At 41.3% G+C, this 11354-nt stretch overlaps 1 long non-coding RNA gene across 1 annotated transcript; it reads right to left on the bottom strand.

Moving 5' to 3' along the window:
- Positions 1–4430: 4430 nt before the first annotated feature.
- On the bottom strand, positions 4431–10497 carry LOC128851147 (uncharacterized). The gene is made up of 3 exons (XR_008448414.1): positions 10389–10497; positions 9685–9776; positions 4431–4986 (listed from the first exon to the last, which is right to left on the bottom strand). It is a non-coding gene; the product is annotated as an uncharacterized LOC128851147 (long non-coding RNA).
- Positions 10498–11354: the final 857 nt, after the last annotated feature.

The raw sequence follows: 11354 nt of genomic DNA, 5'->3' as shown, positions 1-11354 counted from the left end.
AAAAGACCTTCAAGAGATACTGGCAATTTACCAAATTTCTGTTAAAAGTGTCTCACTTCTACAGCATCATCTTTGAAGAAGCAACAGTTGAAAGGCTGAGGTTTTTTTTTTTTCTCTTTTCATTGTCATTTCTGTGCAATGATAATGCTATTTCCACTTGCATAGTTTCCACTGTTTTTCTTTTCTGTTCTTGTGGAATAAATCTGTGAAGGTAAGTATAGAATGTATCAAGGGGAACCTGAGGATACAAGGAATGCCAAATCAGTTTAATATTTCACACTGGAGTCCTCCTTTAGCTCTCACTTGCCAATGTTTTACAGCTATGATCCTGCCAGTCTCCACACTGTAACAATCTCATCATCTACCCTTAAGAATACTTTTGCTTACCAACCATAAGATAAAACCATCCTTGGATGAAACCTGGTATGCTTTGCCACAGATCTATCAAGGACAAGAAATTTCACAAATTCTCATCTCAAAATTCATTTTCCTGCTTGTCTGTAAAGATCAAGGACACAAAGGCATAAGAGCCCAACCTCCAGCATTTAAAGGAGCCAGGGAAGTTTTTTGATGCCAGGAATTCCATGCAGAGGTGGAGCTACTGCCTTTGCAATTACTTTCTATTCCCATAAGGTAGTTTCAGTTTTGTCCTTTCAGGGACAAAAAGCCCCTCTTGGGATCTTCCTCCTATAGACTGTTCCAGGGGGAATGTTCAGATCTGTTTTGGAGAAGTCTCTAAGTCTGATAGTGGAAAATGTGGAAGGAGCTGGTATTTGCACCACCATCATGAGGTGGCCACAGCAGACTGGGCATCCAGCCTTGACCTTTGGCGTGCTGTAGAGGACAAGAGAGGAAAGTTGCAGAGAAGGATCATGTTATGGTTGAGGCCAGAAGTACTCAATTTTGTGTGTGGTGGCAGAGAGGTCTCTCAGGAGCACTATCTGGAGGGTAGGACAAGCAAGAGGTCTAAGAAAATGCTCTACATGCCTGCAGCAACCATGGCAGAATTCGTGATGCCCAAGCCCAAGAGAACAATCACAAAAAGCCCTGTTTATGTGCCTAAGTTTATGAGCACCTTAGCATGATTTGTATCCAAACTTCTATTACCACACTTGTCCAGAGTGTCTGCATTTGCTGAACTGAGCAGCTCCATGTCTCCTTCCCATCCATGGGAAGCAGCAGAAAGAAGAAGCAGTAACCATGGCAAATTTCATTTCAAAACACACCAGGGACTACCTTCTACTGTTTGTGTAACAGCCTAGATGTTAGGGCTCTTGCTCTGGAAACGGGAGACCGCTTTAATTCCCTTCCCAGCTGAAAAAAATTAAATCAATGGTTACAATAGCATAAGTTAGTAGGCTACAAAATTATGTGGGAAGGGAACAAAGTCCATCTCTCTTTTTGAAACTAGGTCAGTGCAAGTTCAAGAGTGACATGACTAGAAGGAGAGGAAACATAATGGAGCCAGAGTCTGTAGTCCACGCATTAGGCATTTAACTGAGAGTGTAATCTTAAAGAAAAAGACGTGTGGGAATTAATCCCATAAACATATATGTTAACCAGAGTTCACAATCCCCGGATCCAAGAGTTCATTTTTCACTCTGTAAATGCCCCCTTGTTCCTAGCAGGCTGTGCAGCTGCAGTACTGCAGCACATTAAGTCTTTGCAGCCCACTGTAACTCAGTTTCAAGAAGTGTTAATCAAAATTTTCTTGTTACTAACAGCCAAAGCTGAAGACAGATGCAAAACAAGCAAACAGAGCTTCTAGGTCACATTGGTCCTCATTTGCAGCTCTCAAATATTAAAATAAAATGTCTGAGAATTTGTCTCAAAAAAGACTGCAATTAAAGGTAAAAATTGAAATGGCTTGTTACAGGGAAAGCACTTAAAGCCCCCTTCATGGATCACTGTTGCATCTCCAGAAGTTGGATGTACTTCTTGTAAAACCATACTTACTCTCTCAATGAGAAATTCTCTCCCAACCTGTACCTTCATGGCAGCAGCATTCTTGAGCTGCTCCATTAGTTCTCAATCATTTTCTTCTAATGAGTATGGAAAAAAGGAGGGCACTACAGAGTTTCACCCTTTTTAGTTACTGCCTGACTTCATAAAACTATCAGCCCTGTCAGACCTTGTCCTTCCTGGGAGCCTCAGGGCACTTCTGAAAGACCTTACAATCCTGTCTTTGAATTTCAGCAATCATCTTCAGCATCATATACCTTTCAGCATCATACACCTTTCAGCATCATACGCTTTACTTTCCTCTAAAAATGGCAAGTGGGAAATGAATTGTCCTTCTTTTCTGATTTCCTCCTGCCTGTTGTTTCTGAGGGAGGAGGCGCCTTTTCAGAGAGGTGCAAAGTGATAGCTCCAAAATTCCTACCACCTCTAATGGAGTAGAAGGGCTAAGATCCAGGCAACCCTTTGAACATGCAGGATGCTCTCTGTGAGGCTATATCATGCAACATTCACTACACATGCTGCTCAGAACAGCAGGTCTGCTTTTCAAACACAGGGTTCTAAAGAATGAGGTATACAGGTAATCCAGTAATAACACTGCCTGCCTGTTATTTGCTCTGAAATTCTCAATTGCTGTTAGCATGTCTTCAAAAATTCATTCTAGCTGAGACTGCATTGTCAGATAAGGACACTTCTCTGGTACTGTGAGTCAGCGTCTCTTTCATTCTTTATCTGTGGCAGTGGGAGCACAGACAATGAAAGGTGTATCTATGACAGCTCCCTTATTGAAGTGCCAGGCTTATTGTACTGCCTGTAAAGTCATAGGAAAGAAACCAGGTTTCTTTTTCTCTTTTAAGTACAGACATGTGTGAACTAAGGCATTCCTGGTTTTCGTAGCTGCTAGTTCCTGAGCACAACATTCAATGTTTTTCTTATACTTGCTATAAAATGCCTAATCAAAGCCTTCCCTGCTCTGTTATAGCTGTTTCATTATTTATTATGGTAAAAGTACGACTTACTGAACTTCAGCCTTGGCAGATAAGTGAAATGGGAATGAACTTTCAGCTTTTTGGTTTCAGAAGGTGAGTAAATCTCTGGTGGAGTTTGCACACATGGTTGGAATAGTTCCTCTCGTTTACACTGGCACCACTCCACCAACTGCTGCACTGCCCCGATCACACTTCCAGCAGCAGTGAGTTAGATACTCAGGGCCTGAGACAGCTGTAAATTTTTCATATTGCTTGCCCAGTTTATCTTTCAAAACAGAAAATTTAAAACCATAATAAGGATTTTTCTCCTCTGGGTTATTAAGGGGGACTTTACCAGAAAGAGAGAGGAAGGAGCTGTTAAGGGATGCACCAAGGCTGAGCCTGGAAGGAGAGGTTAAATAACAGTATAAATATCCGTTGGGTCTTGAACCAAGCCACACACAGCATTTCTTATATATAATTCCTTCACATAATGCCCTGGCAATAAGGAGCTCTTTTCTTAACCTGGTTTCCCTAGAAAACGTGTGTGCGTGTGTGCGTTCACACCATCTGTCACATCTTCTCAGCCTTCCTCCTGCCACCCGCCATTTGCTCACTTACTGGTGTGTGACAGAGCAAGCCCAAAAGTGAAACCTGGAGATTGTATACAGGGGCCATGAAAGCCCAGCCTCTCCAGCAACACAGCAAAGACAACTGCACCACTGGAGGGAAGGCTCTGGCAACCACAGCTGCACCAGAGCAGGAATGGCAAACAACTCGTTCTGCTGGAGGGGACCCCCAGACAGCTGGGGATGCCACAGGAAGGAGTGATGGCACCAGCATGCAGGAAAGAACAGCGAAGGTAAATGGGATGTGGAAGAGAAATCCATAGGAAACCAGCCACAATTAGCTTCACTGCACACAGCAGTTAAGCCTGATGTGAGAGAGGTGCTAAACTAAAGAAAGTCCTTTAAAAAAGCAGACGTGCTCTTTCCAAAGCATCCACTGGTAAAATAAATTAAGCCAGTTAAATCAAGCTTCCATGTCAGCATACACAGTACAGCTCAGTTTGATTTACCAGTCTGCTTAACACCAGCAGGCAGTGTAAAACTAGCATCTTACAGCTTAGGATGGTTGATTTTAGTGTCACTTGACATACTGTACACTAATCTCTGCTTTTAAAAAACAGGGAACATGAAGGTTTCTGCTTGCCTTTGGAAAAGGAAGTAAATATTAACTTGTGTGCACAATGTGTGAGGAAATCTAGCCCTGTTGCAGGAAACTCATTAATCTCACATGGAAAATAAACAAACTGGAGAGAAAAGGATGGGTGGGATTTTAACTTCCTCTGTTTCCTCAAATCATTATTTTATATGAACAAGTCCATGCCAAAGGTTTTTTTAAGAGGAAAATTACTGCAAAGGACAAATAGATTGTTGAATCTTTTAAAAACTTTTCAGTGGAAGGTTAATTTAGGGTGGTGTTGGGAAAACTCACCTGCTAAATGCTGCTGGATAATTCCCACAATTAGACCACATTTTCCATTGCTGATGCTATTGTCAGACTTGGGCCACCAGGTCTCACATTTTCCATAGCAGGTGTCTGCCTAAGGCTGGATACATGTGATGCATGTGTGCAAGTATCAAGAATTGCCTCAGACTGAGTATGTATAAACATTTCAGCCAAAATGGTTTCGCTCTCCAACAAGTACAAGAAAAAATGTGCTGTTTCCCTCACATTAAAAAGAACAGCAACTTTGTCTTTAGACAGTCCCAAAGGGCCCATACATCAAAGTAAAGAAATGAAATTTGGCAGGAGGAGTGCTTTAGCCACTCTGGAAATTCATCTCAGCCTGCATGAACAACGGGCCTGAGCTGGATCAGTTTAGACTTGATATAGCGTCACAGCTTGGTGTTTCAACAATTCTGGCTTCAGTGATTCTGTGCTAGTCTGGGGCTGATCAAAGTGGTTTTCTTCAGCTAGTTTTCCTCTGCTTCTTTGGACCCTGATGCTAGTCTGCAGCAACCCAGAAACAATGGTCATCCACGGCAGGGACAGGCTGGAGACGGAGAGGCAAGACAAGAGAAGAAATGAGAGCACTGTCTGGACAGAGACCATGGGACAATCATAGAATCATTAAGGTTGGAAAAGACCTCTAAGATCATCAAGTCCAACCATTAGCCCAATACCACCATCCTTACTAAAACATGTCACGAAGTGCCACATCTACATGTTTTTTTAACACCTCCAGGGATGGTGACTCCATCACTTCCCCGGGCAGCCTGTTCCAATGCTTCACCACCCTTTCAGTTAGGATTTTCTTCCTATTATCCAGTCTAAACCTTCACTGGCACAACTTGAATCTATTTTCTCTTGTCCTACCACTTGTTACTTCGGAGAAGAGACCAGCACCCAATTTGCTACAACCTCTTTTCAGGTAGTTGTCGAGAGCAATCAGTTCTCCCTTCAGCCTCCTTTCCTAAACAGCCCCAGTTCCCTCAGTCACTTCTCATAAGACTTGTGGTCCAGACCCTTCACCACCTTCTGTTGCCCTTCTCTGAACATGCTCAAGCAACTTGATGTCCTTCTTCTACTGAGGGGCCCAGAACTGAACACAGTATTTCAGGTATGGCCTCACCAGTGCAGAGTACAGGGGCACAATCACTTCCCTGGTCCTGCTGGGCACACCATTTTTGATACAAGCTAGGATGCTGTTGGCCTTCTTGGCCACCTGGCCACGCTGCTGGCTTATATTCAGCAGGCTGTCAACCAGCACCAGCAGATCCTTTTCTGCCAGGCAGCCAAACAAGAGAGGAAGGCTGAGATAAGAAGCCAAAGGTGGTGATATAGCAGAGCTGGTCAAGACAGGAGTAGAGCAAAAGCGACTTAGGCTGTGAGAAAGGGAACAGAGGGTCTGTGGCCGCTATACCCACAGTCAATGAGCAACATGTACACCAGAAGATAAGATAGTGGCGGTTTTGTTTGATTATGGGGAAATGAAGGTAGTCACCGACAACCCATTCAGAAATATGCAGTTTTGAGAGTAGCAGAAAGTATAGTTCAACCTCATTTTCAGCCATGGAAAGGTTGGACTTAGAAGACATAGTCATACAAAGAAAAACAGAACTATGAAATTGGTGATTGGCCCTTATCTTCCATGAAAATACGTCTGTCCCTGAAAACAACCACTACTGGTGTTCTTGCTCTTTCATCGCAGGTGGGAGATATTGTTGCTCAATGCCTTTAAAAATCAAATACTCCCTGAGATGCTTTTATATGGCTTTAAATGTTTGCTTTTCCCCAAAACAGACATCTGTGACCAGGGTAGCCAGCACTTCCACAATCACTCCTGTATTAGTATTTCCAGCATTCTAGATCTGCTCTCACATCATTTGCAAAATTAGAAACTGAGAAGAAACACAGTGAGTATCCTGTGTGCTTAGTGACTACCAAGTCTCTCTCTGAGCCCAGTGATTTATTCTCTGATCACTAAAGCAGCTTAAAACTGTGTAATTTGTATGGTGTTCACCAACCCTACCCTGCCAGGACGCAGCTCTTTCTTCAGATTAGTCCATAATCTTTGGCAGTCTAAAATTTCTAATACTAGCAATTCCTAACAGCAAGATATTGCAATAAATATTCTTCTGTCAGGATTTATGACATCCAAACCCCATCTAAGGACACTAAAAGCCACTTGTCACAATCTAGAATTACATTTCTCTAAAGATGAAAAGCTTAGAGAAGCAAGCAGGCTTAGAATATTTAAAAGAAACAAAGAACTTTTAGTTTAAGGTAAGAATTAAACTAGCAAGAAAACCAATTTACGGTCTTAGGATGGGTGTGCCACTAATTCAGACAAATGTGTTCCTCCTAAGAATACAGTCTAGAAAACGAAACACAAGCAAGTGTGAAAGAGACAGAGATAGCCTTGGGTGAGTACAGGAACATCTGCAATCACATTAAAATGACAAATAGCACATGACCACAAGATAGCTTTTTTACAGTATATGTTTAGGAAAGCAGGCATAGGGTGGTTGAATTGCTGGTTTGGATAGCAAATACATGAAATTCAAATCAGATTCCATAAACTTCTGGTGGGTTCGTTGGGAGGAAGGAATGAAATTTCAGATATGTAGCTTGCGGAACATTAGGATAGCACAGGACAGAAAAGAAAGGAGGGCACAGGTGAAATTTAATGGTCTAGCTCTACTTTCAAACTGAAAGACAAAGAAATGGCCACATCACAACACCCTCTACACCAAGGGTCTGTACTGTAATCCTCCCATTTTCCATCCACACAAAATTCTGATGGAAGCTTTTATGATGGTTTGAGTCTGACAGACGTTGCTCCTCTGAACAGATTCCCTGACACCCAATAACAGCTGAGCTCTTGTACCCAGTTTTGATTTCCTTCTTGTATCAGCCACCTGCTTTCACAAAATTGAACTTATGTCTGAGTAAACTCAAACTTATCTTTGAGACCTATGTCAGCTTTGATTGAAACTTGCTACCAATTCCAAGATTACTGGCAAGACACAGACATCTAAGATTTGATTCTTTAGAAATTAAACTAAAAGGAAAGAAGCTAGACACTAGAAAATCTGATAATATTTTGCATACAGTGAGAAACTGAATTAGGTTAACCCAAGCACATCAAAGGCTAAAAGTCATTAGGATACCTTCAGAAGTCTCTGCAAAATCCTTCTCCTCCACTTAGTTATTTCAAAGGCTTCAACACAGTGGAGGTGCCACAGCTGTGAAGTGCAGACCTTACACACTCTCCTGCACTCTGCCATGATTTTCTGCATTGATGCAATGATGGCAATGGAACTGCAAGAGGTAGTTTTGAAATCTAACGTAATGCAGCCAGTGAATCCTGGCTGCAATGGATCCTCTATTTGAAAACACTATGTCTCAGCAATTTGAAGCTGTTTTTAACACCAACAGATCATTACTGGTTTTTACTTTGATGAAAGCTACCTAACCAAAACCCCACACCAATGAACAGTCTAAAGTCACGTTTTTGGATTTTTCAAAAATGTTTGCAAAAAGGAGTATTCTCCTGAATATACAACAAGAGCATGTAATATCATCTGGATGTAGTTTAAATTAAGTTATATGGCTTTGCCTTACCAACTGTTTTGGGGTAAGGCAAGGGATAAAAAAAAGTTACCTTATCAGTTGGATATGACTACATCAGAATTAAGTTTTCTGTCTTTAATTTAGAAGTTTAAAAATGAACTGAAACAAACTATACTCCAATGTTTTGATTTCTGTCTTGAGGATTTCTGTGAACAATACATGACAGATGTACAGTACTGAGACCCACAACAGAGGAACTGAAACTTTTACTCAGGGGTGCATAACTCTGATTGAGGCATAAATATTTCCTTATTTATTAAAAGCTGGCCAGGGGAAATCAAGAATTCGAGAGAAGAAGTTATACATATATCTGATCATGATATATGTTTGAAGGAGAAACTACTATTCCCAAAACAAAAATGGGTAATTAAAAGTTATGCTTTGTGACTCCAGAATGTGAAAAAAAATCATACAGCATCTCATTAATGTCTATATGATTACTTTCATGTATTTTCTCAGGGGTAAGATATTTATAGCAACACAGAAAAACAAGAAAAGGGCCTAAGGGCATGCAAACAAAACCCCACCACCTTAACTGCAGCATCTGCAACCCAGCAATCATGGAATACTTGACGAAGTGCTTAAGGCTGGAAAGGCTGATAATGAGATTTCTTTTAAGTTCACAGTGCTGCACATTAAAGAGACACTGCCAACCTGATTCTAAAAGGAAAAACATTACATAGCACACACAAGCTGGTTTTGCTTTTATAGAAGAGTCTTTTTTCATCAGCCTTTGCTGGTGTCTAGAAAGACAAACAGGTTTAGTAAGCAGCATACTTCGTCCACAAGTTTTCCCTGGTGTTTTTTTCATTTTATTTGTCTACTTCGTAACTCTTTAGCTCTGATGCTGCGTCTGGCAAGTGTCCCAGGGAGGACGGTGGTTCTGAGCTCCCACCCAATCAGTGCAAAAAGCAGGAGCTCCCCAAGATAGTACCTTAAGCAGAAAATAGTAAAGGCCATCTGCACACAGTGACACTGACTGCATGCAAAGTGTCGACACGTACTGCATAAACAACCTGGAACCAGATAGTTCCACCTCTCTTACTGTGGTCTGTTCAGGGATAGAAAACACCACATTATTTGCTCAAAAATCAGATCTGGCATTTCCAGAACCAGATGTGAATTATCAAGTTGAAGAAAGGTCAGTCAACTTACTTTAAGTCTACATTTCCATCCTTTTTTATAAAACCAAGTAATATTTACTGGCACAGAAACCTTCTATAGAGGGACTATAACCTTTCTTCTAAACAGCATACATGTAGTCTTATGCTTATATCAATCAAGCTGTTTCCAGTAATTTCTTTGCAAAAATGTCCTTTAACTTTTTCTGTTGGTCTTACGTATTCTAAATGGAAGTGAAGTGGTAATGCTGGCATGTTACAGCTGCCTGTGTGGACGAGTCCAAATTAACTTTCCTGTTTTTCCTATCTCGTGTAATTTTTTTCTCAGCAACCTCTGGGATGAGAAAGAACATGAACTAATAAACAAGTAGAGTGCATAAATGTGTCTGTATTCAGAAAAAAATATATTCAAATAATATTAATGCTGCAGTCAATAATTAAAACTTGGCAAAGCTAATTTTGTAATTTTAACTGTTAGCATAGATTTTACTTACAACATTGCATATTCCCTGCTGTGGATATAAATCAGTTTCTGAACCAAAAGCCTCTGATGTCTGCCAGACCGTTGTTCCCATTGTTGCTGAAACTGGAAAATGAACAGAGAGTGACACAGGCAACTGCATGAAGAAACAGGACTGCTTTATAATTAAGATAGCAGAATGCTGTCCCTGGAGGACTAGAGTCTGCTCTGCTTCTGCTAGAGAGTTCCTGCATGGGGTTCTTATTGTGTTAGTCTTTAATTTCATATTCTTCATTTTGGGTGCTGACTTGATAACCTAGGATTTCATTTGTGGACACAGTCAGATCACTGTAGCTGAGATCTGCAGGAACTGTGCTTTCAACATATGAGTTGACATATAGTACTTAGTGCTACCAGCAAAAAGGAGATCTTAAGAATCACAAACTGAAATTAGAGGATACTTTTCATCTATCTTAACATGCAGGCTTGACAGCGTAATGCTGTAATTGCTACAGAACTGGAAAAGAAATGTTAACACTGTCTGTTCATCTCCACACCCATCTGATTCTGCAGGGCTCGATTCTTACAATATGGCAAAAAGCTACTGCAGACAAAGATGCCAGTTCAACAGCACTGCCGAGCACTCTCCTGCTCTGTGCTAGCACCAGCCTTATTGAATGTATTTGTTCACAGTATATAAAACACCACATAAAACAAGTTCTTAAATGCTGATGGTACCTGGTTGACTTTAAATGGCAGCAGACTAGCTCAACCCAAATGGTGACAGGTCACTGCAGAGAGAAGTGAAGACCAGCATCAGGTACGCCAAAAGCTGTGTGGGTTAACAACCTTCTGCACATAGAAAACATAGAGACAGCTGGAGTTTTTTGTTAAACGCAATCCAGAGTAAGAGGATCAGCCTAGCTTGAGCACTTACAGTCATGGCCATATGCATTGGCCAGGGGAGGAAGATCAGGAACTATTTCCAAAATAAGCATGAAAGTCCACCCAACACAGCAACAGTAAATATAATAACCATTAACTGCTACTCATCTGATGAGTGTTGTGGTCCATGATACATTTCACCCACAACAGATTTCCCCATTTTTATCTTGCTATGATTATTATGATTGGTAGGTTAAGATCAATAAAAGTTATATTGTTACATGAGACAGCCAAAACCTCTCCACCTAGTATCTGGCATCAGAATGCAGCCAACAGTCTGACCACCAAGTTGTGGTAAATGGACAGCAAGTAAAAATTGCCCTAAAATTCCTAGAGGACCCACTCTAGAAAAGATGCATAAGTAGCAGGTGACTTCATCAACTTGAATGCCACTTCCAGGAACTCTTGCCATCAGCAAACCTTCTCACCATGGGCTCCCATGTCCCTGCTGCAGCCAGTCGAGCAGGCACGGCATGGTTCCCTGTGCAGTCTGACAGTGCTGGGAGGAGCTGCAGCACCCAGTCTGGTGTGTAAGTGGTGCGAGGGTGGATCCTGTATTCAGGACAGGCAGCTGCTCATGTCCTGGGCTTCCTCTTGTCTCCTCAGATATAAGAAGATAATTTAGCTGCTTTTTGTTTTGTTGTTAACTGTAGCCTTCTTTGTTTTATTCATTAATATTCATTAAAAAAAGTTCCTTCTATTCAAAGTCCCAGCTGAGCCTACACTTCCCATCTCCTTGCCCAGGTAATTCGAATTCCC

Source organism: Cuculus canorus, chromosome 2, assembly GCF_017976375.1.
Source record: "Cuculus canorus isolate bCucCan1 chromosome 2, bCucCan1.pri, whole genome shotgun sequence".
NCBI classification, from domain to species: domain Eukaryota; kingdom Metazoa; phylum Chordata; class Aves; order Cuculiformes; family Cuculidae; genus Cuculus; species Cuculus canorus.
This window is presented reverse-complemented; position numbering and strand designations above follow the sequence as displayed.